Here is a 15,972-nt window from a genome sequence, read left to right on the forward strand (position 1 = left end):
CATCAGTTAAAGCCTCCTTGAGAACAGAATTATGGCAGTTTAATAATTTCTGTAAATCATACTTTTAAAGACTAGCTGCCTTAATTCCCATATTTGCAAATGAGACTGTCATTACAGGTGGAACCAAGCCATAGTTCACATTTTTAAATTACACACAGAGTCGATAAGAAAGAATGCTGCATAAAACCACTGTATTAAGTGTCTGAGAGACTGAAATGGGTGGATTTTTTTATTTTTTATTTTTTTTCCTCTGAAAACCAGAAGTGGAGGAAGGTGAACAACTTGGAGTGCTAATTTGTTCAGGTGAAATCCTGATGGGATTGGCAGAATGAAATTACTCTCAGAACCTTAAGAAATCTGTGATATGGAATTCATATTTTCTGGCCTGCTAAAAAAATGGCATAACATAGGAACATTGAAAATATGAATCCTTGAGAAGTACGTAGTCGCACACCTATTTAAGGAGGGAGGATTTACAATAATGTCTTTACTCACCAAAACCTGACGTAGACCACATCTTCAAAACTGACCCCTTTCAAATAGGTCAACTGAATGTTTGAATGCTGTGAAAAGTTTAAATGAACAGTGAAAATGGAGTTGCAAGATATAGTAGAGAGAAAGAAGACACATACAAAAAATGTATGGATTAGCAGGAGATGGTGTATATGAGTCTCTTGACAGATTCACGGAAGTTAGAAGAGCCTTGAGGCAAATTCATGGCCCTCCTTTAGGACAGACACTGCAGAGGAACAGATTTCTGGGGTACTCAGAGCTTAAAATTTCTTTGCAGACCTTTGCACAACTCCATCCAGGAATCTTAACTAGGAATTAAAACCAGAATTTCCAGATGATGGAGGCAGAAGCAGCTGCCATCATAATGTTTCCTACACAGGAAACATTATTGGCAGTTTTTCTCCTGGAGGGAGGCCTTTGAAAAGTTCCTCAGACCAGTTTAGTAAAGACAGGGTGCAATGCTGTTGTGGATTCCCCTGATAACGTCTGGCATTGTTACTATGCAATTCTGTTCCAGGAATGAACGCTGACAGCATGAGTTAGTCAACGCTTTGATTCTGAGTGAAAAGGTTATAAAGGCAATAAAGACCATAGGGAAAAAGTGCTGAATTTTCACACTTGAGTGAGCACCAATATGAAGGGTTGTGGTTTTGCTTGCATTTATAAGCCTGTTTTCATTTCAAAGGGATTTGATACATGTAACTGGCAGTGGAGTTTGATTCCAAATATAATTTTAAGAATTATGCTGCATCAGTAATCTGACAATGCACTGGAAAGGTTAAATTGAGTGCAGATCGTTTAACTTTGCTTTGATGATTAATTTCAAGTGATATAAGTTATGAACACTAGTTTCAATTATTTACTGAAAAAGCCAACAAATCTCATGGGAACTCTACAAAGTAGAATAAAACCAGTTGACTGTGATTTTGCTCACAAATGAACTAATCAAGCGACTGTGACCTTGAGACAGAGTCTCTCCTCCAGCTCTCCCCTCCCCTCTCCTATGTACGGAACTGACATGCTCATCTGTCCGCTTGAGAAGTCCTTGATACTGTTCATATTTAACAACATTATCAAAGGCCCTTTGCTTCCAGGCTCAGCTATTAAAATAGATGAGATGGGAAGTGCTGACATGGTAGTTTTGCAAATGTTATCTGAGAGGTTTGCATATATTATTAAATATCTTAATGAAGATGATGAAGAATCAGCCTATTAACAGCTCAGAATTAGGTATATTGCTGCATTAATTCTTGTTCCTCTTTGCTTTGATATTTCAGTGCTACGGCTATTGAAGGATGGTGCCGACCCTCATACGCTTGTTTCCTCAGGAGGCTCCTTGCTCCATCTGGTAAGAGTGATTGAAGATTACTGTTAGTGACTGTGGATAAATATGGTGGGATACTGAGTAGCAGATTAGGCATATTAACAAAAAGAAAGGCTTAGCAATATTTTTTTTTATCTACACTGCCCTCCACAATGGTTAAGATTGCATCCAGCTATGCGTGTGAAATAAATGGTCATTTTCAGATTACTTATGAAAGGATGGATCATGTCTTAGGAATGGTAACTAACAAAGTAGGATGAAATGTTTTATTTATAAATTATCTGAGCAGTAAGGAAGAACAAAAGAAATATTGCTTTATTCCAAAGATAGAATTACATGGTTCAGAGAATCAAAGGTCCTATATGAAAAACACCATCATGTAACATTTTTCCTTTTGTTTTTGTGCATATTTTCTTGCACCAGTTTCCTACATGTGTATATTTAACACATTATCTGTATTTATTTTATCATTATTTGCATAGCAATTTAGATTAAGTAACTGGAAGATAAAAGGAAAACAGTTTGTATGCAATGGCAAAACTCATAATAAGTTCCTAAGTCTTATGATCCTTTACTTTGGTCTCTAATGCTTCAATTGCACACATGCTTTCTATTAGATATGAAACTATTGTAAGATAATTGGATCCCATTTTGTTGCACAATGCTGCTAAAATAAATGTAACTTCACAAATACAAGGACATAACAGATCTAGTGAAAAGTCTACTGGCAGAGTGTTTTGTTTTAGAACAGTTGGATTAAGTTTCTCATAGTTTGTACACAAAATAGAGTGATTTCTTGATGAAAAAAGGATCCTGCAATATTACTGAACACTACACCTGCCACCATTTTCTTCCAAGATGTGGTGTTTTCCTTGTGTAATTAATCTATGTTTTCCATATTCCATGGCCATGCTACTTACCAAGGACTCTGGGAAATAGTGGCTTTAGGTAAGGGGAGGGTGCAGTAATGAGTTTGAAAGGAGAAAATTTAAGTTCTCTTTTTTCTCCTCCAACTATATGCCTGCAGCAAATGTGCTCAAACACTTAAAAATGCAGCCCATACGAGACGTCATCTTTGGGATTCCCAAAACTGAGCCATCCCAAGTCTTAGCCTGCGCTGAGAGACAATCTGTGTCTTCCATGTGCTTGATGTGACATCTCTCTCACTGGCATTTTAAAGTAGGAGAATGAAAGATACATCTTTAGGAATATTAGGTTGCTTTTCTAGTTTAGCTATGCACACTTGTTAACTGCGGATAAAATCTGCAGTTGAACTGTGTCTTTTTATGTTTCTTGATCTTCTGTATTACACCCCAATTCACTGTCACGTTCAGTCTCTCTCCACTGATGCCTGCTGCTTCACAGGCACACATATACTTCAAAGGGAGGGAAAGCTCCCAGCAGTGAGAAATTTGTCATAGAGAACTGTGTGTAATCTACTGCCCGAGTTTAGTCAGAGTTACTTGTAAGTACTCATAATTCATTTACAGGAAAATACCGGTCCTATTGGAGACAGGGAAAAACCTGAAATTCTGAAACTTGGATTTGACCCTGATTTGGGAACAGTACACACAGGAGAGGAGGATCATAATACAGGGAAACAGATAAGCCAACTTTACTTTCCTGCAAGAACCCAAAATAGCAGTTTGACATGCATCTTTATTATATATCTTTAATGCCCACTCAGATTCATTCTAAGTTCTAGTTTTACCACTATAGTTCTATATAAGCTGCTTTCTCCAAAGGGGAACCTGATCAATGTTTATTCTCTCCAGTTGTAGGATAAATGTTTTTATTCTGGAATGAATGGAAAATATATTTATCTTCACATTTTAAAAAAAATCTCATTCATTTTATAATTCCTTTTTCTTTTTCTCATTTCTGTTAACTTCTAAAAGGTAATATATTTCTAAAAAAAAATCAAATGTGACACTTCATACAGATTCTGTTGCCATCTCTGTAGACAGTATCCCAATGTGATTGAATGAATCTCAGGGAAGTCATGGGAGCTTCAAAGATATTCACTGAACTCCCATTAGACTCCATGAGAGGAGAAGTATCAAAAAAGAAAGTACTTGCCTGAGTTGCCGGTTCAGTGGGAAGCACGTTTCAGTTCACGCAGGCAATCACCCAGCCCACCCTAATAACAAAGTGTATGAGTGCCAATTTTCTCCTGGAACCTTGACTGAGATTGCCCAATTGCTTCACAAAATCCATTAAACAAGGAGCAGCAGCAATTAAATTGCTGATACAAATCTAAGCTGTTTTCAAACTGGTAACTAATCACAAAAGGCTCAATATTTATTATTAACACACAAAATGGCTCAGTGACATCTGTCATTTGTTTTGTATGGAAGTTCTCTAGAAAATTTTTTGCTTAACAATGCCTTGAAAATATGATTTTTATGAGATTATATTGATCTATATTATAAAATGTCTTATCTCTGATTTTTTAAGATTTAAACATGGAACAGCTCGATGTAAGTTATACTACTGACACAATGAATGATACTGATGCAACAAAACAAAACTGACTATTTCTAGAGCTGTCAGATGAGTTGCAAGCTAAAGGAAATACATCAGAACTTAATTTCTGTTCTATAATTTAATGATAAATATGTTTGGAAATAATTTAAAGCAGGACTGCTTTTTAGGCTCATAGTTTAATTTTCATCTTGTGAGTTATCTGTATTTATGATCGCAGTAGTACATGCAGCTCCTACATTCAGCTGAATATCACAGCTGTCTTGACTTCCCAGTGGAATCCAAGTAGGCAATTTTCCTTCTTCCCCTTTTCCTCCAGTGTCCTGGCTTGCATGACAGAATAATACAGATCAGCAAACTGGATGGCATAGTGTGGTTCCAGATGCAATACAGAAATAATAACATCATTATTTAACCCTCACTTGCAAACTATCTGCAGATTTCACTATATTTGTACTATCAGTGTATATGTGTGCTTTTTGGGACAGGGAAATATTACACAGCTTTAAATATTGGAAGAAGCATAGATGTTAGGGATTATATTAAAAGCCTCTATGTATCTCATACAGAAAATTAGTCTCCCTGTAGCCTCTCTCCAGTGGGGAAAGTGAGAGGATCCTTTTCTAAAGAGTTACTGAGGTTGTTATGTTAGGATCATAACTTGGGTACCCTGATTGTCTTTTAAAGTAATAATAAAGGATAATCCATATTTGAAGTATAATCCATAAGCACATTCGTAAAAAGACACAGAAGAGTAAGCTCAAAACAGTGTCTAAGCCAGTTTCTTCTCTGCCAAAATTAGTTATGTCCATCATGAAAGCAAAACAAAGTGTACAAGCACACACACACATGAGCAACCACCCTTCTGCCCTCAACTCACCCTTAGTTTGCAGAGTATTGATCTGTCAGAGACACTTGAATAGGAGTGAGTATAATTAGTGGATTGGAAATAGGAGTGGGTATGGAGAGGCATGTATTATGGCTATGAACTGCATAAAAAGCCGAAGTTCATGTACACGTGGGTATACATATACTTAGATGCTACTACTCATAATGTGACCATCATGCAGTGATGCCTGTGCACTGATTTGGAATGACAATATTGAACAGAAAGAAAGCCTAATCTTTACTGGAGATTCAGCAGATTTCATATAGTGCCTTCTCACAGGGAATAAGGGATTCTGTGAATCATGCACGTGGAACTCGTAGTCTTCACAAAACTAATTCTATAGATTCATCAGCTGTTGTCCCCTACAAACACAGCAGTTTAACTAACAGTGTGTCATCTATTCAATTTAAATGTTAAATGGCGCAAAAATTGTATTTAATAAATTCAGTCGTACACTGAGTAAAACACCATCCCTAATCTGCTCTTCTTTTTTCTAGTGTGCCCGCTATGATAATGCGTTTTCTGCAGAAATTCTAATTGACAGAGGAGCAAATGTCAATCATCAAGATGAGGATTTTTGGACATCAATGCATGTAGCCTGTGCATGTGATAATCCTGATATTGTCCTGATACTGCTACTAGTAAGTAAAGCAATCCAGTGCATTGTGTTCTTGAAAAGGAAACAGAATGTAACACCCTAAGGTCTGAAACTGCTGTATGAATGCAATATATTACTACTGATCGTATCAGTGAAAGCATATATCATGTTTTTTTGTTTCTTGATGTTGTTTTGGTGCTCAGGATTTCTAGAAGGCATACATATAGGGAAGCCTTTAACGAGAATACGGTATAAGCATCAGTGTCAGGTCTCTCCTATCCCTTCCCTGTGGTGAAGAGCTTATATCTCTGATAAGCACTCAGTCCCAAATGGGATATTTGGATAATTTCTTTTCTCTTCTCCTTGTCACATTCTGTTAAGAATTGAGTTCACGGACAATCTTATCAAAAACTCCTTCTTAAAAGCAAATATTCACTCAGTTACACTCAGTATTTGCAAAGAAGTGTTTATGGATGTGGTCAAAACAAAGCAAATTTAATATTTAAACAACCTTGATTTTTTGAAGCAGATTTTAACCAATATAGTAATAGATACAGCATTCAGCCTTTGTAGAGAACAGCTTTGTTCATATTGTGCTTCCATTCCTAGGATCACAGCCTCTAGTTTTACACCAGGATATTAATGCAGCTCTTTCTCCCAGTTCATTTTATGTTGCTCTTTAAAACAGTAGTGCAGAAAAAGTTCACAGTCTGACTTTTGGTTTTCTAATCCATTTGTATAATTTTAAATTTTGTCTGTTTTTAATAAGTCGTTGCAAGCAGATCAGTATTTTTTATCAGACTTAGAATGGTATTTCAAAGTTGCAGGTAATGTGAAGGGAAAAATATTTTTAAAGACTGGATACTTGATAATAACTTTCAGGAAACCACTTTCAGAGATTGTCTAGTCCAGTGCTCCTGCTCAGAGCAGAGCCATCTACAGCAGCTTGCCCAGGACCACGTCTCCAAGGATGCAAAGTCCAGAAACTTGCTGGGCAACGTGCACAGAAAAGGAAGGGTTTTATTAGGTTTAATTTAAACAGAATTTCCTGTGTTTCAGTTTGTGCCTATTGTCTTCTGTCTTTTCACTGAGTGCCACTGAGAAGAGTCTGGCTCCATTTGCTTTATTCCCCTCATCAGGTATTTATATACATTGGTAAGACCTACCTGAGCTGCCTTTTCTCAAGGCTGAAGAGTCTTAGCTCTCTCAGCCTCTCCTTGTACAGCCGATGGTGTAGTCCTTTAATCATCTTTGTAGCCCCTTTGCAGAATTCAGTCCAGTATGTCCATGTCTTTCTTTTACTGAGGAGCCTCACCAGTGGTAGACTCTCACCAGTGCCTAGGCCTGCTGGTAATGCAGTCCAAGAAATCTATGGCCCTCTTTGCTGCAAGGGCACACTGTTGACTCATGCACAACTTGTCCTCCAGGTCCTAGTCCCATAAGTATTTTGTGTGGGAAGCTGTCTAGCTAGGTGGTAGGAAATACTAAAGAGAAAATGTTAGCCTAAAAGAATGTAGGACAGAAGTCTCTCAAAATAATTATCTGTCTAAAATCATCTTGTAGTGAAATACCTATTTCTGCTTGAAGGTAATAGCTGGGAACACTGTTCTGGGTCTGTATACCTACACTAGGTCAGTGACCAGAAGTGAGGCTTTTAACCAGTGTAATTAGAGCCCTCTTGGGCTTTTGAGGACTTGAGTCCAAATGCCTGCTCTTCTAGAGAAAGGTTAGATCAGAGTCCGTTTTCTCCCAGAAGAGTGTTTCATTAGACTATTAGACAGATTTCATATTGTAGTTATTGACTTAGGAATGCTTTGTTATTTAATTGCTAATGCTAAACCATAATCAGCAGGTTAAGTAGCATCCACAGAGATTAATGTGATAGTTTACACCTTAGAGCTATTGTTTCAAGCTTTCTTTGTTACATTTGAGCTCTTTCCGAAATATACAGATATTCTCCCATATAGTATATGTGCTTCATTTTATAAAAAAACAGGGTAGATAATGTTGTGTCCCTCATAAACATGTGTTGTGCTTTTGAATTGCTATGAAAACTTTAATGAAACAAAGGGGTTTTTGGTTCCTGTGGTTTTTTAATAACCTAAGACTTACTGCATTTTGAGTCTCAGAAGTCAAAACCATCATTTTGAATTATACTTCATGGAATATATGAGTGTGCTGTATTCAGTTAGAGCGGCACCACAAGCAAATAGTGTTCAGTAGTCTAAAGTAGTAGAGGGGATAATCTTCTGATTGCCTGTAGTGTAATGTCATGTATCTGAAAAAAGTACTGTAACTACTATATGACCTTCTTTAAGTGGCATGGGCTTCAACAAAACCTTTGGAACCTGGAAATGCTTTTACTCTGTCCTATGGTTGCTTCTTCCAATCTATAAATTTAGTTTTAACATTGATCTGTACCAGATCATCTCTGGTAATCTCTTAGGAATCTGATGGCCTCTGAGGCTATGCCTGCTTTAGAAAATCAGAAAGAGGTGTCCAGGAGTCTTCCTGGGGGCTGGACTGCTATCGTCTGTACTAACAAACTATTAGAATGTCCTCTGGCATGACTTTAGCATGTACCATCTAGATTCCTTTCAGACAATTCCCCAGCATGGTATTGAAGCTGGAAAGTCACAGGGACCAGTTTGTATCCAGCTGTCACACTGTAGAGGCTAAGAGTCTTCACTGGACTAAATAAGGTCTCTTTCATACCAGCTGTCTTCAATGCCTAGAGTTTTCACAGGTCCATTTGATTTAATAATAGAGATATAGCCTTTGACATGCTTGGAATATCTGTTTTCTAAGCTTTTCTATTGCAAGTATAATTAGGTTTCTGTAAATGTGCAATGTACTATCTATAAATCTGATTTTCTGTTCTTATTGCTTAAAATAGTATTGCTTGCCTAAGCACAGTCATCAGATAAGTTTGGTAGGAGCATCCCATTCTAAACATTGTCACTACTCTTGGCAAATAAAGGATAAAATTTCCAAAAGGTAGTATTTTATCTCTTATATTACTTTGATCTGTTCATGTGTATCCTTTGGATTCTGTGTGTACTCCTAAACTGATAGACAAATTAGAACAGAGAAGCTAATCTATAACAAATCTTATATTGTGGGAAACTTTTAATGTCAGGAATTTTCCGGAAGTACTGAATGCTGTGCTGTTTTTGACATGGACAGGAACAGTTGGGGTTATACAGAGTACTTTTAAAATTTCCCCTGCCTGTTTTTACAAGAAGCTAAATCAAATAAAATTGATTTGAATCATTGAGTATTTCTACCCAGGGTTATATCCAAAATTATTTTTCAGCCCCCATCATTTGAATGTTGTTTGATTTAGTCCCTGTTTATTACCAGCTGTCTTCTGAAGGTTCTAAGTATCTTCTGATAACTTGGGATAAATAGGTCATCTGATCTATTAAAGTTTCAATAAGCAGGCATACATCCATCCATATGGATTTTTTACAGGTAGTTTTGGAATTGTCTATAGTATTTGCAATAACTTCTGAAAAATTTGCCCACATTTTGGGTGGTCAGCACTTTTTAAGACAGAATTTCCTTGGCTACATAAATAATAAGTTTATGCTCTTCCTTCTGAAGTGGGAATAATAAATAGAGTATAGCGGCAGAGAAAGGGAAATATTCTTACGTAAGCAATAGTTTTTGAACCATACATTAATGCTTTCTTTAACAAGATTTGACAGAGTGAAGATGGAAATTAAGGTTGGAGGGAGTATTTTTCACAACTCTGAACTGGCTTTGTGTGAACATTTGATATTGAGAATTACTTTGCCTTGAGCTTAGAGTGTTTCATGAGCCATGTCTAATGTGTAGCATGAGCCTGGATAATGCTAATGTGAGCTACAGGCAGCTTTTATTATGCCACAATTTTTAGCTGGAAGAGAAAATAACACTTCATGTACCATCATGAATTACTTTTAGATAAATAGTTCTTCTGGATTGACTTTGCTACATAGACAATGCCATATTATATGTTTTAAAGGTGTGAGCTAAAACCTAACAGTATGTCCTTTAATCGTGACCTGTGCAAATTTTGATTCCTGGAAAACTGTCAGAGGCCAGTGGAGGTTTCCTCAGTGAGGACCTCAAAATGTTTTCTGAAAGGAAAATATAAAAAAAGGCATATAGGGTATATGTAGACCCCAGAAAGCTATTAATGAAGACTTAATTAAGAATGCCCAGTTTCTGATTTTATCCTACTCTTAGTGGTCTTCATGTTTCTTTAGCTCAGACAAGATAGTGACTTGTCATTAATCAGCTTGGCTGTGGTTACTCACTATTTCTATCCTCTGCTAGATAGCAAAGAAAAAAGTAAAGCTTGTTAGCTGACTTGTCTTTCAGTGAGAGCTAGGAAGGGCTGTATCTGTTTGTAATGTGACAATCTGCTATCACGTCCTGTTGGAAGACTATTGGAATTGTAGGCACTGTTTTGGGGATAAATGCAGAATGAAATGCTTGAAGCTATTTCTTTCCATCTCAACATTTTACCCAAGGTGGTATAGCTTTCTAGGGACACATTTATGCTTTCTCCATTTTGCAGCTGCCAGCAAGGGGGTGGGACATTGGACAGTACAGCTAGGAAATATATCCTATGTCTGCTAAATAGTCAGCCAATGAAGAACTTGCCCCTGAGGCAGCTACTAGCACATGAGGAAATGTAGAGATCAAAGGCAATCCATAGAGGTCTGGTTGCCATACATGCAAATCAAGTGGTAAAGGTCACATTTGTCAATCGTTGCCTGACCATATCAGTGTTGGGGGTTTTCCCATTGGGATAGGGGACTGTTTCTCTGGATGTTGTATGAAGGAGGGTCCTGTAGCAGGAGCGTTGAAATGCCTTTCATTTAAGAGTAAAGATGTATAGGCTTGTATACATTTGTGCCCATATGAAATTTCCAAGAGAATATGAAAAGCAAGCAGAAATATCTGCTTTGTCTTTCCTCAATGCCTTTTGAAGGCTCAGGACTGGACATGCTGACAGTAATTCCGTCAGGTTGGGATGTGGTCCTGTTTCATCATCTCTGGACACATCACAACATGTATTTTGCATTAATTCCCTGTAGTAGTTTTTATATTGAATTGAAATGCTAGATAAGATTTGTAACTTAATATCTAAAGTGCTTTGTCTTATTGAAAACCCTACCTGAGATGCAGACTGTCCAATCACTGGTACTTGGATACTACTTATGCTTTGTTAGCTGGAAGGAAGTATTTCATCCACTCTGGATCACTTTAAATGGCTGTAATTTTAAACTGATACTCATTGCTTGCGGTCTAATTGTTTCTTCTTTTTACCTTCATTTTTTTTCTTCAGTCTGACAGTGTTATTTATTATCATGAATTCTATGCTTTAAGGATCAGCACTGAATCATTAAAAAGGCAAAGGAGGTCAAGCTGTTCATCTACCCCACCTCCTCCCCTTTGTTCCTCCACCCTAAAGCATTTGAAAATTAAATGGAAATAATATAACTGGTCAAATCCTGATTCTTGTCTCTGCAATTCCATCATATATTTAGTTGGATCCTGACCCACTGTTTTCTCTCCATTTTTGAAACATGGTTTCCAAAAGGTTTACTGTCATATTGAGCCCCTATGTTTAGTTCCTTTTCTCAAGATAACTATGATTGTGTTATGAACTACAGATTTCTTTATGACTTGCTGTTACACTTTAATTTCAGCGCATGCCGCAGATAATTAATCGTTGAGCTGCGCTATTGAAGTCACAAATAACAGGTTGATAGTTATGAGTTTTCTTTTTTAAAGTATCTTTGGTTTTCGGTTTGGGTTTGGTTCTCCTCTCCATTCCCAAATAGTCATGGAATCTTTTGATTCTGACTGACCTAAGGTTGGGAGCAGCAGAGAAAAAGAAAGTGGGTAAGAATGCATTTTTTTAGTGTAATTCACTTCATTTTACCATCATCAGGAGGCACCTTTCAGTGGGCAACATGAATGTAATGTTTTCAATGTCTGTAATCTAGACCTCATCAAATGAAACTAAGGCAGAGATAGTATTCTAGTGTTTGTACAGCACTTTGCATGGTGGAGATTTATTCTTTCATTGACCTGAAGGCATTTGTGTAGTAAACATGTCAGCTAATTAACTAGAATGGCAGAGAGCAGTACTACATCTCAGGAATTTTTACATGTAGATAAAAGTAGTAATGCACTCTTAATACGTGTTTTTTACTAACCTTACCAGGAAAAGCAAATTTAACTGCTATCTGCTAGCCACTGAAAGATATTTTTTCATGTCCTTTCTGGAACTCAGAAATGAAGCACAAAATGCAATTCTGGCATAGAAGGCTAAAAGTACAACTGTTTAAAAAAAATCGAGGCTGAATGTTTGGTTTTTTTTTTTTTTTTTTTCTTTCTCCTCCTTTTAAGAACTTAGGAAAATCTGGGCTTAGTTGTCTGCAAATGTGAGTTATACTTGAATCATTCATTAGATTTATATTCACCAACAGCAGATGAGCAGTGTTAGTTAGGGTACTTGAACAGTATAACACTGTCCAGTGTATATGGACATTTAAAAATATGCCACTCCTACTATGTGAAGTTCATCCCTTCTTTATTTTCTTTATTTAACAGCAGCTTCTCAGGCAATCCACGGGTGAGCTGTCTTCTCCATATGGTTTCTGACTTTTTGGCTTCAGGATCCTGTATTAGAGACATGGGCAAGTAAGCACCTTAATGGTGGCTCTCAACCTTCCAGCTCCAGCTTCCCAGCCTGCAAATTTTCTTTTTTATGTGGTGCAGTTCATAAATGAAAGCCTGTTGTATTTATTTGTGCCTAACTACCGGGCACAAATCAGCTTCTGGTAAATGTTCTTGGAGACATGGAGTTTTCCTGTTTCCGTCTTGGTACTTGCCAGTGTCATAAGGGCCCATTCTCCTCACTGTGTCCAGATAGGACACTGCAGTGGAAGCTGTACTATGTTCAAGGGACAGATGTATTTAACTAAATAGCTTTAAATCAGGTATGCTTTTTCAGAACAATATATAATTAGTCATCTTGTTTCTGAGAGATTCTTGTCTAAATGGACAAATCAAGCAAAACGTGGAAAGGGAAGTTGCAGAAAAGTGTGAAATATTAAAAAAAAAATACTCAGTAACAGTAAGGATGCACAGAATGAACTCGGATTTCTTGATCTAAGTCTGGTGGGTCATCCACAAGACCCGTGTAATGAACTCATAACTGAATGCCTTTGTGTATTTCAAACCATGTGCTGTATTGGATAGCACCATCTCTTACACAGGCTGAAAATCCTAAGAGAAGTACAGTTGTGGTTAAATTTGGAAACAAGGTAAAATCTAACAGAGGAAGGTGATTGTCCCACTCTACACTGCAGTGGTATGGCCCCACTTTGAGTACTCTGTGCAGTATTGAGCTTCTCAATATAAGAAGGACATCAAACTATCCGAGTGTGTCCAGAGCAGGGCAACCGAGATGGTGAAAGGCCTTGAGGACAAGATTTATGAGGAGCGACTGAGATAACTTGGGTAGTTCAGCTTGGAGAAGAGAAGGCTGAGGGGTGACCTCAGCTCGGTCTTCAAGTTCCTCAAGGCAGGCAGTGGAGGGGGAGGTGCTGATTTCCTCTCCCTCTGGTGACCAGTGACAGCACATGAGGAAATGAAATGAAGCTGCATCAGGGGAAGTTCAGAGTGGACATTAGGAAAGGGGTATTCACTGAGAGGGTGGTTGGTCACTGGAACAGGCTCCCCAGGGAAATGGTCATGGCATCAAGCCTGTCAGAGTTCAAGGAGTGTCTGGATGATGATTTTAGTCCTATAGTTTAGTTTTAGGTAGTCCTGCGGGGAGCAGAGTGTTGGACTCAATGATCCTTATGAGTCCCTTCCAACTTGAGATGTCCTATGATTCTACAGTTCCATGATTCTAATACCAGATACTTTCAGAAAGGCTGAAATATGATTTATCCTTCAAAGAGAAAACCTTAATATATTTTTACTTAATATTTCCTCAGTTTAGGGAACAATATTTACGGAAATTGCAGCACCACAGTATAGACCTCTCACTATTTCATATAGTGAGATTTGGAAAAAAAAAGTTTCATAGAGGATTTGGTTTTGCATAACATTAAAAAAGCATCTCTAAATGTTTCTGTGATTTTGGAAATAGTTTTAGAAGTGATGGAGTCAATGAATTTACTTGAAATAAATCATGAGTGTCAACTTTGTTGGACTGAAATTGAAAACAATATTTCATTCATACTGTATTTTTTAGGTATGTTGGATGTAATTTTGAAGCATGTCAGGTAACTTCAGGGCCAACTTCACTGAAAGCTAGACTTACAAGAATTTTTGGTAAAAGACACTGAAAATGTATCAAGAAATACTGCATAAACATTTTAGCTGGAATGTTCATACTGGTAAAATGGGAAAAGTGTAATCAAGCCTTGTGCTGGCATTCCAGCTTGGGACTTGATTTTTTTTTTTTTTTTTTTTTTTAAATAAGGCACATAGCTTTCTCTTTACCAAAATCAACTGTGTCTGTTCCTGCTCCGTCGTTTTGTAGCCTGTGGAGGTCTGTGACATACTTCAAGTCCTTGTGTTCTTTGGGATTTCTGTGTTATCTAGAAACTTCTGTTTTCCTTTGTCTTAATTTTCTTGAGCTCTCAAATTGTTGCCAGAGATTTTGAGAAGGATTTTGATGCAAAGATGGTGTTCCCAGGAGATGCTGGGTCTTCTAGGCCACCACAACAAAAGCAAATAACAGAGTATGTGGTGTGTGGAGCTCACTAGGGAGGAGGTGAGATGAAAGGTGGATTTCACAGTCTCCATCTCATTACAAAGAACCAAGATACTAGAAAAATAGTATTTAAGGTCCTGCAAGGGTAGATAGTGATTACAACTTCCTCAGGTCGTACCTGAGGTACCCCTATACTCCACCCTTATAGGCCATGTGTTGGATAATCTGGCGAAGTTGTATATTAGACATGTGGATAGAGGCAGTTTTTATCACATGACAAACTGGATCCTAACCAAAAATCTTGTTTATGTGGGAGCAGTACAGCTTTGTCTCTATTCTTGTGAACTCCAAAGGAATATGAAGTTATCTTGGAAGGACAGAGAGTCTTTATACTTGCCTGTGTTTGTCCTTGTCTTAGTGTGTTAAGAAATAATTTAAATTTGTGTGTTGTAAATTGTCAATTTTATTTCTAATTCCTCTTATTTGTCACAGTTCTGTAGAGCTATTTGATTTTCAGTGCAAATCAAACAATCAGTAGAATTAAGCTATTATGGAAATTTAGATTGCTCTGTATTGAAACTTAATGATTCTACAAAAAGGTCATTAGATGCTGCATAAAGAAAAGAATACAGAAGAAACTGCAGAGGATGTGCCATTAAACAGAATGTGATTACGCAATTTCAAACTCAGCCATCAGAACAATTCCACTCCCTTACAAAACACAGAGTAAAGTAACATTTCATAGCTCCCATCCAAAAACTGATCACCTTAAGTGTAGTGCTGGTCTATTGGTGATGGCAGGACAAAAAATTCCCCTGATTTTTCTTCTGAGTATGCTTGAATATCATCATCCAAGTGCCATGAACCGCCCTGACACCGTTCAGCTCGTGAAGCTGAACGAGTTCTATTTTTTTATGGGGCTTTTGGAAGCACTTATTTAAAAGTCTTCTACCAGCACTGCCACATTTTGACTGACAGGATAAAACCTGAGAGTATTCAATTAGCCAAATTTGACTCCAGTATTAGTATTAGTTGAATGTTTTAAATTTATTTGCTTCTTCACTCATGGAATTTATTAGTTATATCATCCTTTCCTGATTTAGTCCTACCTTTTTTTGATAGACTGTTTTGTATTTTCTATAGAATGCTTACTTTTGATTTTAATGTAAAATCCCTTTTCCAAAATCAGATATAGTTTTACTGTAAAAAATTACAGGAAGAGATTTACTGGTGGGAGTAGAAAGGAAGTCTCTATGGGGCTGTAACTCTCTTTTCCCCATCCCCATACACTTGGCATGGCATGTAACTGAAGTCATGTAATCAGAGAGCAGTTGCATAGTTGTTTCGCCTTTGTTCTTTGCAGCTGCATCAGTCTTTTTTAGCAAGCAGAGATGAATGATCAAAATGCCATGAGCTTTAAAATATAGGGA

At 37.3% G+C, this 15,972-nt stretch overlaps 1 long non-coding RNA gene across 1 annotated transcript in view; it reads left to right on the forward strand.

Moving 5' to 3' along the window:
• The first annotated feature begins 1,788 nt into the window (after window positions 1-1,788).
• Window positions 1,789-15,972, forward strand: part of LOC104527173 (uncharacterized) — a 30,173-nt gene continuing 15,989 nt past the window's right edge. The window contains exons 1-2 of the long non-coding RNA XR_728039.2: window positions 1,789-1,861; window positions 5,708-5,851. This is a non-coding gene — a long non-coding RNA (uncharacterized LOC104527173). The remainder of the gene's footprint in view (window positions 1,862-5,707; window positions 5,852-15,972) is intronic.

This window comes from Antrostomus carolinensis, unplaced genomic scaffold (assembly GCF_000700745.2).
Source record: "Antrostomus carolinensis isolate BGI_N321 unplaced genomic scaffold, ASM70074v2 scaffold17106, whole genome shotgun sequence".
Classification (NCBI taxonomy): domain Eukaryota; kingdom Metazoa; phylum Chordata; class Aves; order Caprimulgiformes; family Caprimulgidae; genus Antrostomus; species Antrostomus carolinensis.